The sequence below is a fragment of the Entelurus aequoreus genome, linkage group LG16 (assembly GCF_033978785.1).
Source record: "Entelurus aequoreus isolate RoL-2023_Sb linkage group LG16, RoL_Eaeq_v1.1, whole genome shotgun sequence".
NCBI lineage: Eukaryota > Metazoa > Chordata > Actinopteri > Syngnathiformes > Syngnathidae > Entelurus > Entelurus aequoreus.
In genome coordinates, this window is record NC_084746.1 from 26675323 (window position 1) to 26695940 (window position 20618).

A 20618-nucleotide genomic window follows, 5' to 3' on the forward strand; every position below is an offset into this window, starting at 1 on the left:
GTGCAAACGGAAGCCGAGGGAGTGAGGTAGAAATGACTTTGGCGCTGTAAAAAAGCTATTTCGACATAAATGGAGTGCTTGCCCAGATAAACCGGAAAAAAAAAATTCCTCGGCCAGCCTGACCAAACGCATAACTGTCCATCGAGTGAGTCACACCTTAATATTGCTTATGATACACGCGGCACGTCATGCGTGTTATTACAACTGGCTCGCTGTGTACATACAAAACATGAAATGTGGGCTAATACAGATACTACAGATACAGTAATATGATTGTTCATGTTTTTTAGTCATTACAGATTGGTGTCTTATCGCATTGTGTTGTGCATTACAAACTCAAACGCGTTTCATGCTCACATAGAAGCTAGCTTATCTGTTTACATAGCTAGCTTTTACAGTTAATACCGAAGCATGCGATGTGTTAGTACGCTAGAAAAAGAGCTTCTCAGTTTTCGCTTTTACAATAACAATGTCGCTACAGCTTGGTTATTATACAGGTAACAGAATGTAATCGAAATATTGCTGATGGATTTGAATGCATTCTTAAAGTGATTTAGCGGTAGAATTGATTCCTCCCATTGGCTGCATTGCTAGCCACCAAGAACAAGTCAATTTTTACATGTTAGAATGCAAAAAAATTCAAAATGTTGTCTTCTTGTCTCTCATTATGATTGTGAATGATGGGCAGAATTCCAAACAAAAGTGCAGTTCCCCATTAAATGTATTACACTTAATTTTCTGCTCACTTTACAGACCAATCCATTTTTTAATTAAAGTACCAATAATTGTCACACACACACTAGGTGTGGTGAAATTTGTCCTTTTAGCACACCTTTAGTAGATCCGCTTTTTGTATGCTATTGAGTTTGCACATGTTTTAGTACCCCGACTTAAACAAGTTGAAAAACTTATTCGGGTGTTACCATTTAGTGGTCAATTGTACGGAATATGTACTTCACTGTGCAACCTACTAATAAAAGTCTCAATCAATCAAAACACACAAACCTCTAGTACATAGGTGTCAAAGTCAAGGCCCGCGTGCCAGATCCGGCCCGCAAATGAATTATCTATGGCCCTTGGGATGATATTTGATTATTGATAGAACCGGCCCGCAGGCCACAGCCGCCGCTGCTGTTTTGCACGCACCTATACTCCATCAGTGTTGGCATTAGGAATTTTCAAAATGGAATCCCAGCGACCCCATCAAGTCATAAAAATGGGGTCCCACAATAAATTTTTGGGGTCCCACTTTTTTGTAACCGTTTTGAAAACAAATGATAAATGTATGCATTATCCTGTTATATCTCACATTCTATATTGTGTTTTGGAAAAAGGTTGTCATAAACGTTACTTACATTGATTGATTGATTGATATTCAGTTATAAACATTCATTCACTTTCTTCTTTCCTTCATGGATCTAAACTTTACCGCTGCCGGTATTTTTTCCTATATTTTTATTGTAATATTTTCAGAATGTGTTTGTTCTATTTTTGGCCAAAGTAAGACAAATAAAACAATCGGAAGTTGTTTTATTTTTTTTAGTTTTAATGCCATGATTTTAATAGTCCAGCCCGCGTGTGCACAGATTTTCCTCCATGCGGCCCCTGAGCTAAAATGAGTTTGACAACCCTGCATGTAGTAGATCAGACCCTTAATGTCCAAATAAGTAAAAGATAAAAATACAAATCCAAATTACACTTATTTAAATCCATTACAATGGATGGGAAACATTTAAAACATTCTCTCCACACTTATCCATGTTTGGCGCATTTTAGCTGCTTGATATTTTTGATTGATTTTATATGAATATATATATATATATATATATATATATATATATATATATATATATATATATATATATATATATATATATATATATATATATATATATATATATATATATATTTATATATATATATATGTATGTATATATATATATATATATATATATATATATATATATATATATATATATATATATATATATATATATATATATATATATATATATATATATATATATATATATATATATAGTCAAAAAGTTTGGACACTTCTGTCTTTATGGTTCATATTATTTTGTCTGTCGCCCCATTAATCAAATACTGAGAGAAAATTGCATTATGTAGTCTGTTGATAAACATGCAATTTTGTGCCTACTATAAGTTTGCAGTTTTGCAGTGTAATACAGTAGTAATCTTAGTCAACGTTGGCTGAGTTGTTTGTGTTAAAGTTTCCCACTACTACCATCTTCACTTAGCAGGGAGGGAAGGCTATAGTTTCATGTTGTAGGTTTGCTTGGGTCACAAAGTGTACTTTTTGTATGAAATTATCAAAACTCCTCATGGGAACATTCTCCATTTTGATCTGAAGGGGAGGGGGAAAAAAAGGTAATAGCTAGCATAAGAGCAAATGTTTTGTAGTTTTTTAATTGAATTTAGCGGCAGATAAAGGGAGTGCTGTGGGTGATTTCAAGTCCCAGCAAAGCTGAAACATCTGATATGACTTAAGGATCTCTACAAAGTCCTGGCTTCATACGAGATGTCGTGCAACAATCCCAGCCCACAGATATATAATGTAGTGTTTGTAATATTATTTTACACTGCAGGAAAATTGTTTTATGGCTCTCTGGTAATAATGCATCTTCATCTTCATGTAAGCTGCATTGTGAAATGAGTTATTTACACAAAACGATTTTGTAAGTGTTTATTTACATACCTAATTGTTTACCAAACAGTGCCTGTAACACGGCAGTAAAACGGTTGATCAAACAAAACAGAAGTCATCGTCATGGACCCACTAGCTCGCTCTCCAATCAGCTAAACAGACTCAGTAACTCCACGGTGACATTTTGGTGTATTTAATGAGGAATTTGTGAAACTGGAACAGTACAAATAGAACGCCAATGTACAGTAATATTACTAACAAAGACACTAAACGTGTTAGCATAATAGGTAATGCTTACGACGCTAGCTTCATTACATTACGATAGGATGTACAAATATGCATGAAAACACTATACAGACATCACACATGGGACAGTTTAGTAAGTATGGATGGTTATTAAGTTAATTTGGTTAATTTAGTTATATTGTAAAACTTACAAACATTGCTTCAAGTGAGGAATGAAGAATCCATACGAGTAGAAACACTATGGACGACGAGAAGATGGAACGGCACTTGTACGTCCAGTTTAAATCACTAAACAGAAGGAAACACTGTAGGCCAGTGATTTTGTAGCTGTGATACGTGTACCACTAGTGGTACGCGGGCTCCATCTTGTAGTACGCCAATTAATCACTTGATTAAAGTACAGTGTTTTATTTTCCTATATTCAAACTGAGTGTAATGTTACAGTGGCCAAAAATATTAAATATGCTTGTTAAATAAAACCTTCGCCATGTTTTTAATGAATACTCAGGCCTAGTACGCCACTGTATTTTATTGTTGGTCATTACAGTGGTACTTGAAAAGCTAAGTGTTTTCTGAGGTGCTACCTGGTGAAAAAAGTTTGAGAACCACTGCTGTAGATGTTCACCCCGCAGCACCCGCAGTGAGAAAACTCGTCCAAACGATGGTGCCATCGCACAAAAAATAATGCACCTTTTCAGTGTGTGCTTGCGTTTAATGAAAACTTTTTGTTGTATACAAAACATTATGACTTTTGGCGAAGAAAATCCCATACATTTTTTGCACCGTTCTATAAGCCGCAGGGTGCAAAGCGTAGGGGAAAAAGTAGCGGATTATAGTCCGCAATTTATGGCAATGTTTATTATTAAACAGTTTAAATTTTGACAGACAAATTGCATGAACTGCATAAAATTGCACGTAAAACACAATATAATAACATATATTCCAAACAATTAAAATAAAAATAAATTATTTGTCTACCTGACTTATGATTTCAAAGCAAGTTATCAAGAAGATAAAACAGCACAATTAATCAATAACAAATGGATAGGCCGATGTGTGTAATAATACCTTGAGGTGATTATACATGAATATTCATATATATTCACTGTTACACTCTGAGTACAGCCATAACTGGGATGTGGCCCTCAATGAAAACATATTTTCATCCATCCATCCATCCATCCATCCATCCATCCATCCATCCATCCATCCATCCATCCATCCATCCATTATCTACCACTGATAAAAATAGAAAAAAATAGATTTAATTCATTTGTTGATTCAGACATTTATAATTTATAATAAATTATAATAATCATTTACAATCTTTTTTAAGACTATGTTACACAATTCAGCAAATTAATGGATAATGTTGAAAAGTTTATATAATTGTTGCCATAGTTTTGTGTGAGATATTGATCAAATGTTTTACTATTTTGAGTCGGCTTTTAATGATTGTTGTTTTGATTGTATATTGTTTGCTCCTGGCCATCTACATCTTGCCCAGCGACTATGGTTGGAAAGCTTTAGCTTTGTAGCTAAAACCTGCACATTTACAGCAAAGTTGATCAATGTGCAATGTCCCTGTTCAAATAAACTAATAAAATGAAAACATAAAATAAAAATGAATAGATTCTATTCAATTGTATTTAGACAAGAAATACCTTGTTTATTGCTGTTAATGGGTTTCCTATATGACGGCGATAAATTAATTTCCTCGAAGTAGGAATCATTAAATATATAAGTATTTTAATAGCTGGAGCATAAAAACCTTTCTAAACACATTTTCAACATAATGAGAGCCCTCTAGACATGAAATAACACCCTCTAATCACCTTTACACGTTTAGTAAATTTTGCCTGAGGCTGAGCCAGTCAGTGGCCACGATACTGAACATTGATTGATTGATTGATTGAAACTTTTATTAGTAGATTGCACAGTTCAGAATCAGAATCAGAATCAGAATCAGCTTTATTGTCATTACGCAGGGTAACGAGATTCAGTACATATTCCATACAATTGACCACTAAATGGTAACACCCGAATACGTTTTTCAACTTGTTTAAGTCGGAGTAGCCACGTAACCAATTCATGGTACAAATATATACTATCAGCATAATACAGTCATCACACAAGTTAATCATCAGAGTATATACATTGAATTATTTACATTATTTACAATCCAGGGGGTGGGATGAGGCGGGTTTGGTTGATATCAGCACTTCAGTCATCAACAATTGCATCATCAGAGAAATGGGCATTGAAACCGTGCAGGTCTGACTTGGTAGGATATGTACAGCGAGCAGAGAACATAGTGAGTTCAGATAGCATAAGAACAAGTATATACATTAGAAATACATTTGATTATTTACATTTGGTTATTTACAATCTGGGGATGTGGGATGTGGAAGGGGGAGGGTGTTAGTCAAGGGTTGAAGTTGCCTGGAGGTGTTGTTTTAGTGCTGTTTTGAAGGAGGATAGAGATGGACTTTCTTTTGCACCTGTTGGGAGTGCATTCCATATTGATGTGGCATAGAAGGAGAATGAGTTTAGGCCTTTGTTACATCGGAATCTGGGTTTAACGTGGTTTGTGGAACTTGGTGTTGTGGTTATGGCGGTCAGCGCGCTCTGATTGGTTTGGTTTCCTCTAGTGGTCATTACTACTGTGGTATTGATATATTTAGTTCAATTAGCCATTTTTATGGTTGAAAATGCTTAATGTAGGGTAAATATATGTTTAAAAATATACAAAAACAGACCCAAAAAATCTGCAAGGTGGTGAAGCCGCACTACTTGAAGTGTGATGTGTTGAGCGACGACTGCAGAGATCAGTGGTGTCAAAGTCAAGGCCCGCGGGCCGGATCTGGCGATCCATGAATGAATTATCTATGGCCCCCGGGATGATATTTGATTAGTATTAGAACCGGACCGCAGGCCACAGCCGCCTGCTGCTGTTTTGCACGCACCAATACTCCCAACAGTGTTGGTGCTAGGAATTTTCAAAATTGGGTCCCAGGGACTAACCTGACTCTCGCCAGATCCTTGTAGGTCGCTGAGCTCCACACAAGGGTCTGGGCTTGAAGGCATTGCAAACTCCTTCAAGATAGCAAGAAATAATGAACCAATCAGGATCGCCGGGCGGGATTTCATAGATGTGACGTAGCGCCGAAGCGACTGTTTGATTCAAACAACAATGTTTCGTGTGCTGACATTGATTCTGCTATTTCAATTGTTTTGTCGAATCTTTCGAATATTAATTCTTTAAAAGATGAACAGAGAACGGTTTTGAAGGCATTTATTGGTGGCAAAGATGTTTTGGCTCTTTTTCCGACCGGGTTTGGATTTCCCAGCTCTCATCAGCGTCACGGGTTGATTTGGACGTGAGTGGTTGAAGTAGCACGTCATTCAAGATAACAGACAAGTGCCCCGCCTTCTGAAATACATATCCTATTGAGAACTCCCAGATCCTTGTGTGGAGCTCAGCGAACTACAAGGATCTGGCAAGAGTCAGGTTACCCAGGGACCCCATCAAGTCAAAAAAAATGGGGTCCCACAGTACATTTTTGGGATCCCACTTTTTTGTAACTGTTTTAAAAACAAATGATAAATGTATGCATTATACTGTTATATCTCACATTCTATATTGTGTTTTGGAAAAAGGTTGTCATAAATGTTACTTAATTCATTAATAAAAAAAGAATACAAAAGACAACACATTTTTATGTATATGTAAATGTATTCAGTTATAAACATTCATTATTTCCTTCATGGATCTAAACTTTACCGCTGCCGGTATATTTTCTATATTTTTATTGTAATATTTTCAGAATGTGTTTGTTCTATTTTTGGCCAAAGTAAGACAAAGAAAGCAATCTGAAGTTGTCTTTATTTTTTAGTATTAATGCCATGATTTTAATAGTCCGGCCCGCGTGTGCAGAGATTTTCCTCCATGCGGCCCCTGAGCTAAAATGAGTTTGACACCCCTCGCATAGATTAATTGTGAAAGTTAGTTCTTTAAATTTGTATATGCATTATTAACAATGCAATCAACTTATTTTCTTTTATTTTTTACAAATCAGTCATAAAATAAAAATAATGACTAAATAATGCACATGTTTAATTTAACTATTTAAGATAACATTTCACAGTGTATAATAAATTAACTTTTTCATTATTAATTCATTTTAAATGATCCATTTCTGGTCTTTTATTTTATTTTATTTTTTATTCAAAGCAGATGAACGTCCAATTCAGTTGACTTACAGTTAACTGGAGGAAAAAAAGAAAGCTGGCCCTCAAGTAAATCCTGTGGTGAATAATGAAACTACAAGGTTGCCATCACTTCTTTTTCACGCTAATTCATTAAGCTTTTACCTCTTTTAGCACTTCAATACATTGCTGTGTGTGCACCTTTCCCTTTGCACGTATGCAAACATGACCTCCAGCACCGTCAGATTATATTCAATTAAGACAGCTTGACATCTACTAAAGGCTTCACAGGCGTGTAGAAATCCTCCTGACATATTCAGCAGGTATTCAGCAGGCTTGAATTCACGGCAGGTTATGCATACATTATCATCCTTTTAATCCTTTTACGTCTTTGAATCAAACATGTGTCTTTTTTCCTCGGAGGCCGGCTGGAGGATATTATATTACGCTGGCGTGCGCATTGTATTTTTGCGGCGAGGCTTCTTTGCATGTGTTGTGGTATGTGCAGCTCACGCACAAAAGGGGGCAGGCCGAGCGAGAAGGCTGTGAAGAGATTTAGTCTTCGTCTGGGTTTCTCCCTGATGTGCGTCTGCTCGGCGCTAGAAAGAGAAATTCAGATGAGCTTGGCAGACAAACACATCAAAGCCAGAATAACTCCATATTTACGCCGCATTAGAAGATGGATATGACTGTTATTGTCGTGTATCCTGTTTATAATGTATCCAGAGCAATTGAGAAATACAATAGAACGTCAAAGGTGGATTTTTTAGTTTGGGGGTCAAGCTAGCCTCTTTTGCACAAAGATTCAACAAAATAGAGTCGTAACAGAGGCAGGATGGCGCCTCCTAGGGAAGGGAATAGCAGAGAGCCAGGACATGGGTGATTTCAAGTTTGTATATTGTAGCAAATTTCTCCATAAGGAGCAATGCAAATATGAATAATGGGTTCCAGCCTTGACAAAACTCCATATTTTAGTAAAGGTGTATGTACTTTCAACACAATATAAAGTGCTATACTATATTGTATATCTAACAAACATAAGGGGGGGGGGGGGGGGGGGGTGATGGATCAACTTTATATTTAATAACAAAACTAAACTGTTCTCCTATGCATCCGCCGTGCTTACACACACACACATTATTGTGTTTGTTACCTTCTTGAGCCCTCCGAAAAATGCCTCCCTCTTTAGGACCCCCCTTTCTAGATATATAAAGATTTGTATTTACAACATGAATATTATATACATACTATGCAAATATAAAAAAGGTAAGCTTTGAGTTAATTGTTTTTTTATTATTACATTTTTTGTTTGTAATTGGTTTTTAATCTTCATTATTTACTTCAAGTTATTACAGTAAGTCTCTATATACATTTTTTTTTAATTTTGTTTTTATTAATTTTTGCCAAAAGGGGCGCATTTCAATTTGTTGCACACACTTGTTATTACATATGTTGGCCAGAGGGGGAGCACTTCAAATTTCTACACACATTTCATATGTTTCATATGAGCCTTCTTAAACCGACACACAGTAAATTTGAAAAATCCCTCCTTTTTGGGACCACCCTAATTTTGATAGATTTCACCACCAGGGGTGCAAATGAGACATTCTCTATTAGATGCAATGGTTTTCCGTATTGGGACCATGATTTTGGTCCTAACTTGTTCGCCGGTCCTCATATGGAAGGTACTTTCCCTTGTTGATGTCTCAAGAAGGGTAGAAATACAAGAACACACACACACAGTCACTAGCACTGTGGCACACTTACAGTTTGAAATCACAAAACTCCTTCACTTCAACAAAAAATAAAATCAACTTTAACATGCTGATGATCTTCTTGCCGTGCAGCGGAAGGGGGAGGGACAGGGAAGGAGGCGGTGTCGACAACGCTGTGGATACTTCCTCAATGTTTTAAACCACAAATGGCTTGTCCATTGCTTCCTTTGGACTCAAATTGAACTCGTAAAACTAGAAAAATGCTGTAAGAAAGGGGGGGGAAAAAACTTAAAACGCAGACAAAGTAGCACAGTATCTAATGATAGCACTGTTCTGCTGACTAAATGAGCACAGAGATCGATAAACCCGCCCACAACACATATTTTTATACTTCCTGTGTTTTAATTGAAAAGTGTGTATAGTCAGGGGACTGTAAATTGAGGTTCCACTGTACATTTTCCAGATTTTGAGATAACATCAGAGCCTTAAGAGGCAGGGACTATATCCCTAGAGCAGGGGTTGGCAACCTGTTGCTCCAAAGCTGCATGCGGCTCTTTAGCGCCGCCCTAGTGGCTCCCTGGAGCTTTTTCAAAAATGTATGAAAAGGGAAAAAAGGATGAGGGAAAACTTTTTTTTTTTGTTTCAATATAGTTTCTGTAGGAGGACAAACATGACACAAACTTTCCTAATTGTTAGAAATCCCACTGTTTATATTAAACATGCTTCACCGATTAGAATATTTGGCGAGCGCCGTTTTGTTCTCCTAATTTCGGCGGTCCTTGAACTCACCGTAGTTTGTTTACATGTTCAACTTACACCTTCTCCAACGCTGCCCCGGTAAGAAGTGTTTTTTTGCCACTCCATTGTCTCATTTTGTCCACCGAACTTTTCATGCTGTGCGTGAATGCACAAAGGTGAGCTTTGTTGATGTCATGGACTTGTTGGAGTGCTAATCATACATATTTAGTCACTGCAAGACTATGCTAACATGCTATTTAAGCTAGCTTTATACACATATTGCATCATTATGTCTTGTTTGTAGATATGTTTGTAGATATGTCTCATGACACATTATCTGTATTTAATATTGGCTGCATTTCTGACAGTTGTTTGTGTGCCATGTTGTTCCAGACCACAGCAAACATTCCCAGCTTACAAAGATTGTAATTAATCTATTAGAATAAGACAGCCTGCCGTTTCCCTACACTTGGACACAGATCTACAGTATACCTTAGGCCAGTGGTGTCATTCTGGTTTTCATTGAGGGCCACATTGCAGTAATGGCTGCTCTCAGAGGGCCGCATGTTACAGTGAATATATATCAATTATAATATGTAATCGCCTACGGATCTCCAATTTTTTTACATACAAATTGATGGATAACATACTTGCTTTTGAAATCATAAGTGAGGGGGACAAGCATACAAACATGTTAGTAAAATATGTTGATAATACAGAGGCGTCGCAACTTTTTCCAACAAGGGCCGCATAGTAAAAAGTCAAAGTGTGTTGATATATTTTGATTTTGTAAAAAATGCTAAACATACATACATTTAAGGACAAAGCTTAGTGTCAGGTCTGTGTTATAGGTGACAATGTGTACTATTACTTATAACAAAGGTAAATACAAACAGTAAAAATAAAATAGCAAAAAGAAAATGTCATGAGAAAAAGCTGACATTTTGATACTATTAACTAATAATCTACTTTCACTGAAAACACAGAGCTGACCCTAAGTTTTGTCTTTAAACAAAGTATAATTAGTGTCCTTATTGTGTGTGTTTTTTTTACAAAAAAAAAAAATTAAAGTGTCCCTACATACTTTGACTTTTCAGTATGCAACCCTTAATGGAAGACGTTTGGACACACCTGCTTGTAGTTTTTCCGCATTACATTACATATATTTGCTTTTTTTGTTTTGTTTACAATTTTACGATTATTGTTTTATCCAAAAATATGTCTTTGGACACCCCCGTGTTTATACAAATATTTTGTGCATGTTCAGATTGTTGTCAAGTTTAAAAGACATTCATCGCATGTCATTTTTCTGTCAAAATTGAAAGAATGAATTCATTTAGTAAGAAAAGATGAAGTGCTTCAATAGTGCACTTTACTTCCAGGCTTTTGCGGGCCGCATAAAACAATGTGGTGGGCCAGAACTGGCCCCCGGGCCTTGAGTTTTTACACCCGTGCCTTAGAGCATCCTAAGCCAGTAATTTCCTGGAGTCATCTCACCCTCTGAGAAGCCTCTGATTTATTAATGTTTTCCAATGTTACAAATATGTGTAGAATAAATATTAAATTTCAACATTTCTGACAACAAAGATTTGCGTCAGCCTGCGGCACATAATCATTTTGATAGTAGGCTATTATAGTTACATCATGTGTTGCTTTCATTATAAGAGTTATATAAGGCTTTTCTTTTCTTTTTTTTATATTTTTGGTCCAAATGGCTCTTTTAACATTTTGGGTTGCCGACCCCTGCCCTAGAGCCTGCATTTATTTGTCCGTGCATTTCACACAGAACCTAGAAAAGCTGGATATTGCATGTTAACACAGTTACACATAATTCTGCTAAAACTGTACTTGGACAGTAAGTCGCCCCTTTCATACAGCCCTTAAAAGCTTTTTTTACCCCCAGTTGTTTGAACACCACCAACACGGAACAGGGGCTCCATGTTTACCTGTAAAAAATATGAAATATCAGAGGCGGGGCTGTGGCCCCAGAATCTACATTTATTTCACACAGAATTAGGCAAAGCACAACATTAGTGTAACTGTGTGTGCGTTCCCAAAGTGACACATAATCCATTTATCAGATAATTAGACGCGTGAGTGCTAGAGTGGTGTCCCGTTTATAATACTTGGACAGTAAGTAGCCCCTCACACAGCCCTTAAAAGCTTTTCGTGTACTGTAGTTTTTCCTGTGTAAACGCCACCGACACTGAATGAGGGGGGACGATATCGACTACATTTTGAGGTAGTTTCAGAGCCCCAACAGAGGAGATACTATTAGTGAATCAGAGCCATAGATCCTGCATGTATTTGTCTGTGCATTTCTCACAGAACCCACCACAGCAGGACAATGACCAAACAATGTTGTAAGAGGTCTGTAACAGAGGCCTGTGTGAAAGCACATTTGCAATGCCAGGAATGGAGTGTGAAGTTCAACCCCGTCCCCAAAGATACACTTCTATACTTTTGTGTTGAACGCAATTGTCAAAAGATTGCTCTTTATGGAACAAGTTTTGCAGAAAACGTAAAAAAGAAAAGCATACCCTTGATGCTTGATGAACTGAGGTCTTGTTACTATACAACTTTAGAGGCATACAGTAGTACAACAATTTACACGCTTATTTTGTTCTATGACGTATCACATTGACGTCCCACTGGGGTGAGTTTTCCTTGCCCGTATGTGGGCTCTGTACCGAGGATGTCGTTGTGGCTTGTACAGCCCTTTGAGACACTTGTGATTTAGGGCTATATAAATAAACATTGATTGATTGATTGATTGATCTGTGACCACCCATTGAAATGAACTGAAATACATTTAATAGGTGCTTGCCCAGCAAGGTCCACAAACAGAAATAAACAGGTGAAAAACAGAACGATGGCCAAGAAGGCAGTAACAAATACAAAACCCAAAAATCATAGACATAACGGCGTGCCTTTTAAAAAGAAAAACTACATTTAGATCAAAAATATTGTATGAAAAACAATACAATAAAAGGTACGACTAACAAATACAGTAGTATATAAAGTGATATAACAATAATGTGCAGCATTTACCTTGGAGAGAGGACTTTATACAGTATCTCCTTCCAGCAGCTTCTCTGTCAAACACACCATCAGCAGCTTTCCCATTTTTCATGGATACATGTCCAGCATTCAAATGTTATTTCAACATCCTTAGCTGGCGTTAGACACATTCTCCCTTAGTATGGAGCAGACGAGCAGAGATACGCTACAATTGCTTCACCAAATTGTTGACACACGGTCAGGTTTTCTTTTTTTAATTCAATGAATGTCATCCACAGCTTCTTCTTCTCAGATCTGTCCTTCACGCTCACTTTCTTCCTTCCCATGGTTGGAAAACAAAGTTATGTTGATCTCTAGCTAAAACCAGATGTTTTGGGCGGATCTTATGGGTTTCAGTCACTACGTTTCCATGCACTAAATGAGTCTGATTTCTCAAATAGTTAATTTTTTGGGCATTTTCAAACATACATGTGAAGTCCAAGTGTCCATGCACACTCTCTAATGCGACTATTGACCATACGCTATGTGCATCCTGTACACTGGGGGGTGCTTTTTTCATCCATCCATCCATTCTAGCACAAATAAGTGAATTACTTTTCCGGTTGATCTATGACGTCACACTAGGATTTGCAGATCCTGACAACTTGTTTTAAGTGATGTCCACTGTGATATTGGCACAGATTATAAATATTGAGTCTCTAATGGCTATGCTGATGTTAAATAGCAGACAGCATCAAGAAATGATCTTGGATTGCGCTACAAACGTTACGCTACTACCAAGAATGTATTGGGGCGGATGGATAGAAGGGTGTCGGAAGAGTTTTTTCAAAGGAATTTTTGGACTAAAATCATTGAAACAAAACATTAGAATGTGTCAGAGTTCACTCATAATGCTCTGTGGATTGATGGAAGGAGTTTTAAATCCGAAGGAAAAGACCCCGACTGATATCCAGAGGAAGGTTGCTATTGTTCCGGACAATCTTGCCTGTTGTGCGGAAAAAAGTTAATCACTTTGGAGTGCACCAATACAGCGTGAAGATGTTTGTGTACGCTTTATTATTCGCTTTTGATATACCTTATATTATCTTTCATCTCATTCGTATTTTGTTCGGGAGCCTGAATTAAGCCGGTATTTTACATTACCTTAGCTACTTTCTTGAATAAATCTGTTTCTTTTTTTCTACCATCGATGCACTTCAAAATTTTCTGTTGTTTTAATTTGTGAAGCAAATAAACAGTATCTTCATTATAATTATTGCTGTCTTTATTCAATGGTATTTGATTCCGGATTGTATTCCGCGCGTTGAGACTGGTGCATGTGCGATACGAAGGGTCCTTCCCGGCTGCACACACCCCCTCAAGAGATCTGGTTTACAATCGCATAATCCAGGTGTGTTAGTCTGACTTTTCAAAAACCGAACACGATCAGATTAAGGTGTTTCCATGGGCTGTAGGAGGCCGGACTATTTGAGAAATCTGACTAATTTAGTGCACGGACAAGTACTGAGTGTAAAATTGGCTACGCCAATTAATGGCGCTGATGCTTGTAACTCAAATTTCTTAAGGCATAACAATTAAGCAAGAGACGGCTCTTATCTAAAAACACTCTTAAGGTGAGGTACCACTGTATTTTCCTGAAAACATTGTTTGAATTAAAAAGTCTGATGCCTTAGAGCACAGATGTCAAACTCAAGGCCCGTAGGCCAGATCTGGCACGCCATATAATTTTAGTGCCTCGCAAAAGCCTGGAAATAATGTCTTTTCTTACTAAAAGTATTCAACTTTCCATTTTGACAGGAAAAATACATTCACTGCAAGCGATTTCATATATTTTAAACTTGATCTAAAATTACATTACAAGCATTTTTTTTTTGTTAAAATCAAAACGAGTCTTTAAATATACTCATTAGACTTAGACGTAGACAAACTTTAATGATCCACAAGGGAAATTGTTCCACACAGTAGCTCAGTTACAAAGGATGAAAAGGATAAGGATAATGCACACAAGGACACAAAAAGAGGGTGAAAAAAAAGGTATAAAATACGCTAAAAATGTACCATAGTAGCAATATAAATATAATATATATGTAATATTTACATATTATATATACAGTATATAATATATACAATATATAACAAATCCCAATTACCATGTACAATATTACAGTATATGTAACAGCTGCAGCAAAAAAAAGGGCAGCATAAAAAAAAGAGTAGATCTAGCAGAAAATATACATTATAAACAAAGAGAGGTAGCTAACATAAATTCTCATGATTGTAAAGCAAGTTATCTGTCAAATTGAGCACTGTAAAAAAGATTTTAAAGGTAATAAACTGGTAGCTCAGTCGCCAAAATGTTACCGTAAATAAAAACAAAACTGGTGTCGTTTTTCCATTTACCGTAATAAACAGTCAAAAAAACAATAAAAACAGTGTTACTGTTTTTCCATTTCCAATTATATGCTGTAAAAACCACCAAAACGTACAATTTACAGATGTATTTTACAGTGTACGTAAAAGAATATATATAATTAGTGAATAACTGTTACAAGCGGCCCTCTAAGGGCAGCTGTAACTCGTACGTGGCCCTCAATGACAACAAGTTTGACACTCCTGCCTTAGAGGTTTTGCCGGTATGCGGCGATGGTAAGTGTTTTTTTGTTTTTTTTAGGAAGAATGGTTATGCTCAGTTATGACATTGAAACACTCAAAAAGCACTTACAGTAGAGTACCGACCTCAAGCTTGCCAACAAAAGTGAATGTCTCTATTCAAAAAAACACCGAAATTTACAGTTGTATACCTGTTGCGTAATCCAAACCAATAAGCAAGGACAGAGGTAACAATACTTTGCTGTTCTACTCAATAATTGTGAGCAGTTATGATATAATTATTACATGGACTATATGTGGGATCATCTGGACAGGGAGTGTAAATTAGAGGCATATGGCCGTGCTTTAAAGCAGCCACACATGGCTGTGTGCACGTTTTAAAGCAGCCGTGATTGTCCGCCATGCCAGCCTTAATAAACACACACCCCTCCCGCTGAGATTTTGACAACTCGCAGACCTCTTTCAGGAAAGACTTCTCAGGGCCAAATGGTGCGTTAATGAAGAAAAGTGAAGGCGAGGGCGAATCAAGCAAATAAACACAAAATGTCACTCAGCACAACCTTAGGACAAATATTTCATATACAATACAGTGTATTATGTATTTTTAAGGGTTAAAGTTCTGACTTATGTATAATATATATATATATATATATATATATATATATATATATATATATATATATATATATATATATATATATATATATATATATATATATATATATATATACTTATGTATATTATAGTATACATAAGTTGTAACTTATGTATACTATATGTATATATATACGTATATATATATACCCTTAAAAATGCCTAAAATAAAATACATAATACACTGTATATATATATATATATATATATATATATATATATATATATATATATATATATATATATATATATATATATATATATATATATATATATATATTGATGTATATATATACTGTGTATATATATATATACTGTATATACTTATGTATATTATAGTGTACATAAGTTGTAACTTATGTATACTATATGTATATATATACATATATGTGTGTATATATATACCCTTAAAAATGCCTAAAATAAAAATACATAAAATACATAATACACTGTATATATATATATATATATATATATATATATATATATATATATATATATATATATATATATATATATATACACACACACACACTTGGGTATTTAAAATAATGGGAAAATAAGAACCTATTTAGAGTGACATATAATATTCCCAAAATTTGATCCGTCAATTTTTACACATTCTTTTTTTACATTAAAAGATTAAAAGTTAAAGTACCACTGATAGTCACACACACACTAGGTGTGGTGAAATTTCTCTCTGCATTTGACCCACCCCCATTTTCCACCCCGTGGGAGGTGAGGGGAGCAGTGAGCAGCAGCGGTGGCCGCGCTCGGGAATCATTTTGGTGATTTAACCCCCAATTCCAACCCTTGATGCTGAGTGCCAAGCAGGGAGGTAATGGGTCCCATTTTTATAGTCTTTGGTATGACTCACTCTAACCACAAGGCCACTGAGTAGGTCTTAATTACAAAGTCCCTGTTAGGACTTGGTCTTTGGCGTGGTTTGTTCTCCCAGAAGGCAACGGAAAATTGGCGCGTGCGAGACGTGAATTTAAATACATGTTTATTTTAATTAATCAAAAAAGGTGCAAACAAAAGGCGCTCACAGTGGAGGTACAAAACGACTATGAAAACAAAACACTAGCACAAAGGCAGAACTAGGACATAAAACAAAACTTGCAAACTACGGGTTGAATAAAGAACTTACTTGGAACCAGAACAGGACATGAAAAAGAGCAGCATGGATCATGAACAAGGGGGTGTAGAAAGTGTGTCAAGAGTGATGTCGCCAGGCCGACTGCCTGGCAACAATGGCCTTAAATACTAGTGACATGATTAGTGAAAACAGGTGCGTGACTCAAAATGTGAAAACGTGAGACAAGTGCGTGACATGAGGATGTGAACCAGGGGAAACTAATGGTTACTATGGTGACAAAGCAAGGGAGTGAAGACAAGAACTAAAAAGTGTCCAAAAACCAAGCAAAACAAAAACATGATCAACACAGACATGACAGTCCCATCTAAAGACAGGAAGTAAACAAGCTTCCAGTCTTTTCTGAGACATTGAGAATGGATAGAATGCACTCTGCTTGTTCTTGCACCTTTTCAGCTTGCTTCTCCAGACCGATACCTTAATTACATATTTTATTTTTCACATTTTGATTTAAAAATACACTTTTTTTTGCGGCTGGCTTTGAGGCAGCTTCTTGAGCAGCGCGGGTGTCTTTAAAACACCTTTGTAGTGATGCTGGCATTTCAGGTGGCTTGTCAGGTTTGATGCATTGATGTGCAATGTTTTGTTTTTTGTAGATGCAGAATGTTTGTAGAACGTTTAGTGCAAATAGCATACAAATGTCTTCCTTTGAAACCCCGAAGAACTCCCACACCGCTGACAACGTTTTGTTACACTGAGCTAAAGTAGGAAGGGGATTCAAATGGCCCCATTCGTCACGGTTTACCTGATACATGAAACGTGACAAATTGTGGGGTTGCATTAGCCACTTTGCCTTATCCATTTTAGCCTTCAGATGGCAGTAGAGTGTTGAATATCTGTTTTGTAGCAATTCCAACTTTGACCATGGAGTCAGTTGCTATGTAGAGTGGCCCTTTCAATCATCCTTTCTCTCCTCCCTCTTCCTCTCACGCGAGATCCACCCAAGAATGGGACCGTATGAATCCATTCCCAACTGTAGCTCAGGGGTAGTTTACTGCACTGCACAAGTATGATAATAGCTGATTTGATTACACTAACCCACTTACAACCCGGGTAATCTTGCCTCCTTAGAGCATTTTATACATTAAAATTGTTATTGTAGTTATTGGATTTGTCAGTGTGACGTCATAACTTCTCATATTGTCCCGATAATTAGCCGTCCAATATTTATCATGCACCACCAACTATGAACCCGATTTTGCAAATTCATATCTAAGATTTAGCATGACAATAGGTTTGAATTAAATTGACATTTAAAACCAAATGTAAAATCCCTCCATCCATCCATTTTCTACCGCTTTTCCCTTTCGAGTCGCGGGGGGGCTGGAGCCTATCTCAGCTGCATTCGGGCAGAAGGCGGGGTACACCCTGGACAAGTCGCCACCTCATCGCAGCAAATGTAAAATTTTATTTATATATTATTATATATTTGTAATATTTTTAAACATTATTTATTACTATCATTGCTATTATTTATTTTTTACTTTAATCATAATTTTTTAAGTATTATTATACAATTTTTCGTCATTAAAAGGGTTTTCCTAATCATTTTCTAACGTTTATTTAAAAAAAAACAAAAAAACTCTCTACTCGTAAACGTCTGTACCAGTGGTTCTCGAACTTTTTGTGCCAAATACCAGAAAAAACTTGTACCACCATAATGACCAGCATTAAACTACAGTACCGTAGTAGGCCTAAGTATTCATTAAAAACACAGCAGAGGTTCTAACAATTATATTTAATATTTTTGGCCACTGTAACATTACACACAGTTTGAACAGTAACACTGTGTTTGAATATGGGAAAATAAAACACTGCACTTAAATCAAGGTATTATTTGGCGTACCAATAGAGGGAGCCTGTGTACCACTAGTGGTACAAGTACCCCAGTTTGAGAATCCCTGGTCTATACTGAACTTGTATTCTTACAAAAATCTAGTAAATACTGTTGAGGACAATAAGTCACCACCTACCTACCCTCGTTTGTGCATATCCATGTGCTTATGTTAAAATTGAACTATCCATCCATCCATCCATCCATTTTTTACCGCTTGAACTATTAAAATTAAAACATAAAATAGTGTTACCCTTACAAATAGTAAGAAATTACAGTGAAAACATAATAAAACGGGTCTGTTCTCCCAGCATTTCTCTTTAATCAGATTATGTCTACTTCTTTTTTTAAAATCTATCAAACATTGTGTCTTACATTGACAGCAAATCAACAATGTACATGGACGCCATTACAGTGTGTTATAGCCTGGTGCAACACTCTTACTCTCATCAGGCGGCAACGAGCCAGTTTAACACTGAGCAGATGTTCCAGCCGCCCATTCGAATCCCACACGTGCAACGTATTTGTGAATGAAACGTGCAATTTAAAAGCTGGAATCCAGATATTCATCAACATAGTGGGATGGTCACATTGCAGCTAACGAATAACGCATGAGATGACTTCGAAGGCGGGAGAAGGAGGTCATTAGGTGAGATTTATATATACCTCTAACCATGTCCAATTTATCGAGAAAATTATTGCACTATACCTTGTTTTGCAAAGGGATTCACACTCGTGCGCACACTTAACTGCCATTACAAATTACACAGTGTGTGTGTGGTAGGATGTTACTGGGGGGTGGAGGGGATCACTACTTCTGTGTTTGCCTTGTTAATAGTTTCTTCGAGAGATTCCATTCGAAGACAGATGCAGTGTGTTGGAAGCAAATTAGAAGGACGAGGCACATGAGAGTACATCAGCAGAGTGGAAATATAAAACAAGGGAACAGAAACAAGCATAACAGTAAAGTGGAACTATTAATATTATTAAAAAAACACACCACTGTCATGCTTAACTCTCACAAGACCTGAGTTTTGCTTTTTCTTTAGCTTTTTTGCAACACTTGAACAAGGGAACGAGTATACACAGGAAAGTGTGGGAAGTTTGTACTCAAAACAGGGAGACCCCAAGCTTGTCCCAATACTTTTGTCTAGCCCATGTCCATTGCAGTGGACAATCAAAAGCTGTTTTCTTCTATTAAAGGGGTCATATTATGATTTTCTTCCTGCATTTAAAACACTTCCTTGTGGCCTACATAACATGTAATGGTGCTTCTTTGGTCAAAATGTTGCATAGATTATGTCTTCAAGCTGCTTTCTGACCGTCTGATGCGCCGTTTTATGCGCGGTTCTATTGACGTGACTCCACTTCGACAGCGTCTTCTCCCCATCATCCATGTTGTTGTTTTTAGAGCTTCCATAGCGAAACTACTGACAGATATAAGTTAGAACTATACGCTACGTTGTATTAAAAATGGCAACAGCGGAGGATGCATGTGCATGTACGAGCCGGTCTGCCCCGCAACAAGAGGATAGAGAAAAATTAGGAAATTATTGACTACAGTGGCGGACTCGCGCAAAGTCCTCTGGGTAAATTTCGACCATATATGGAGACATCCGTTGACATGACAATTGGAAAAAATTTCAAAAATTGTGCAAATTCCAAACAGCTCTTTTGGAGGAGGCATGAATTAAGGCAAGATTGTTTTTATTAATATCTCTGTGCCATGCCTTCATGGTTGGATTTTAAATTTTCGGGACTTGT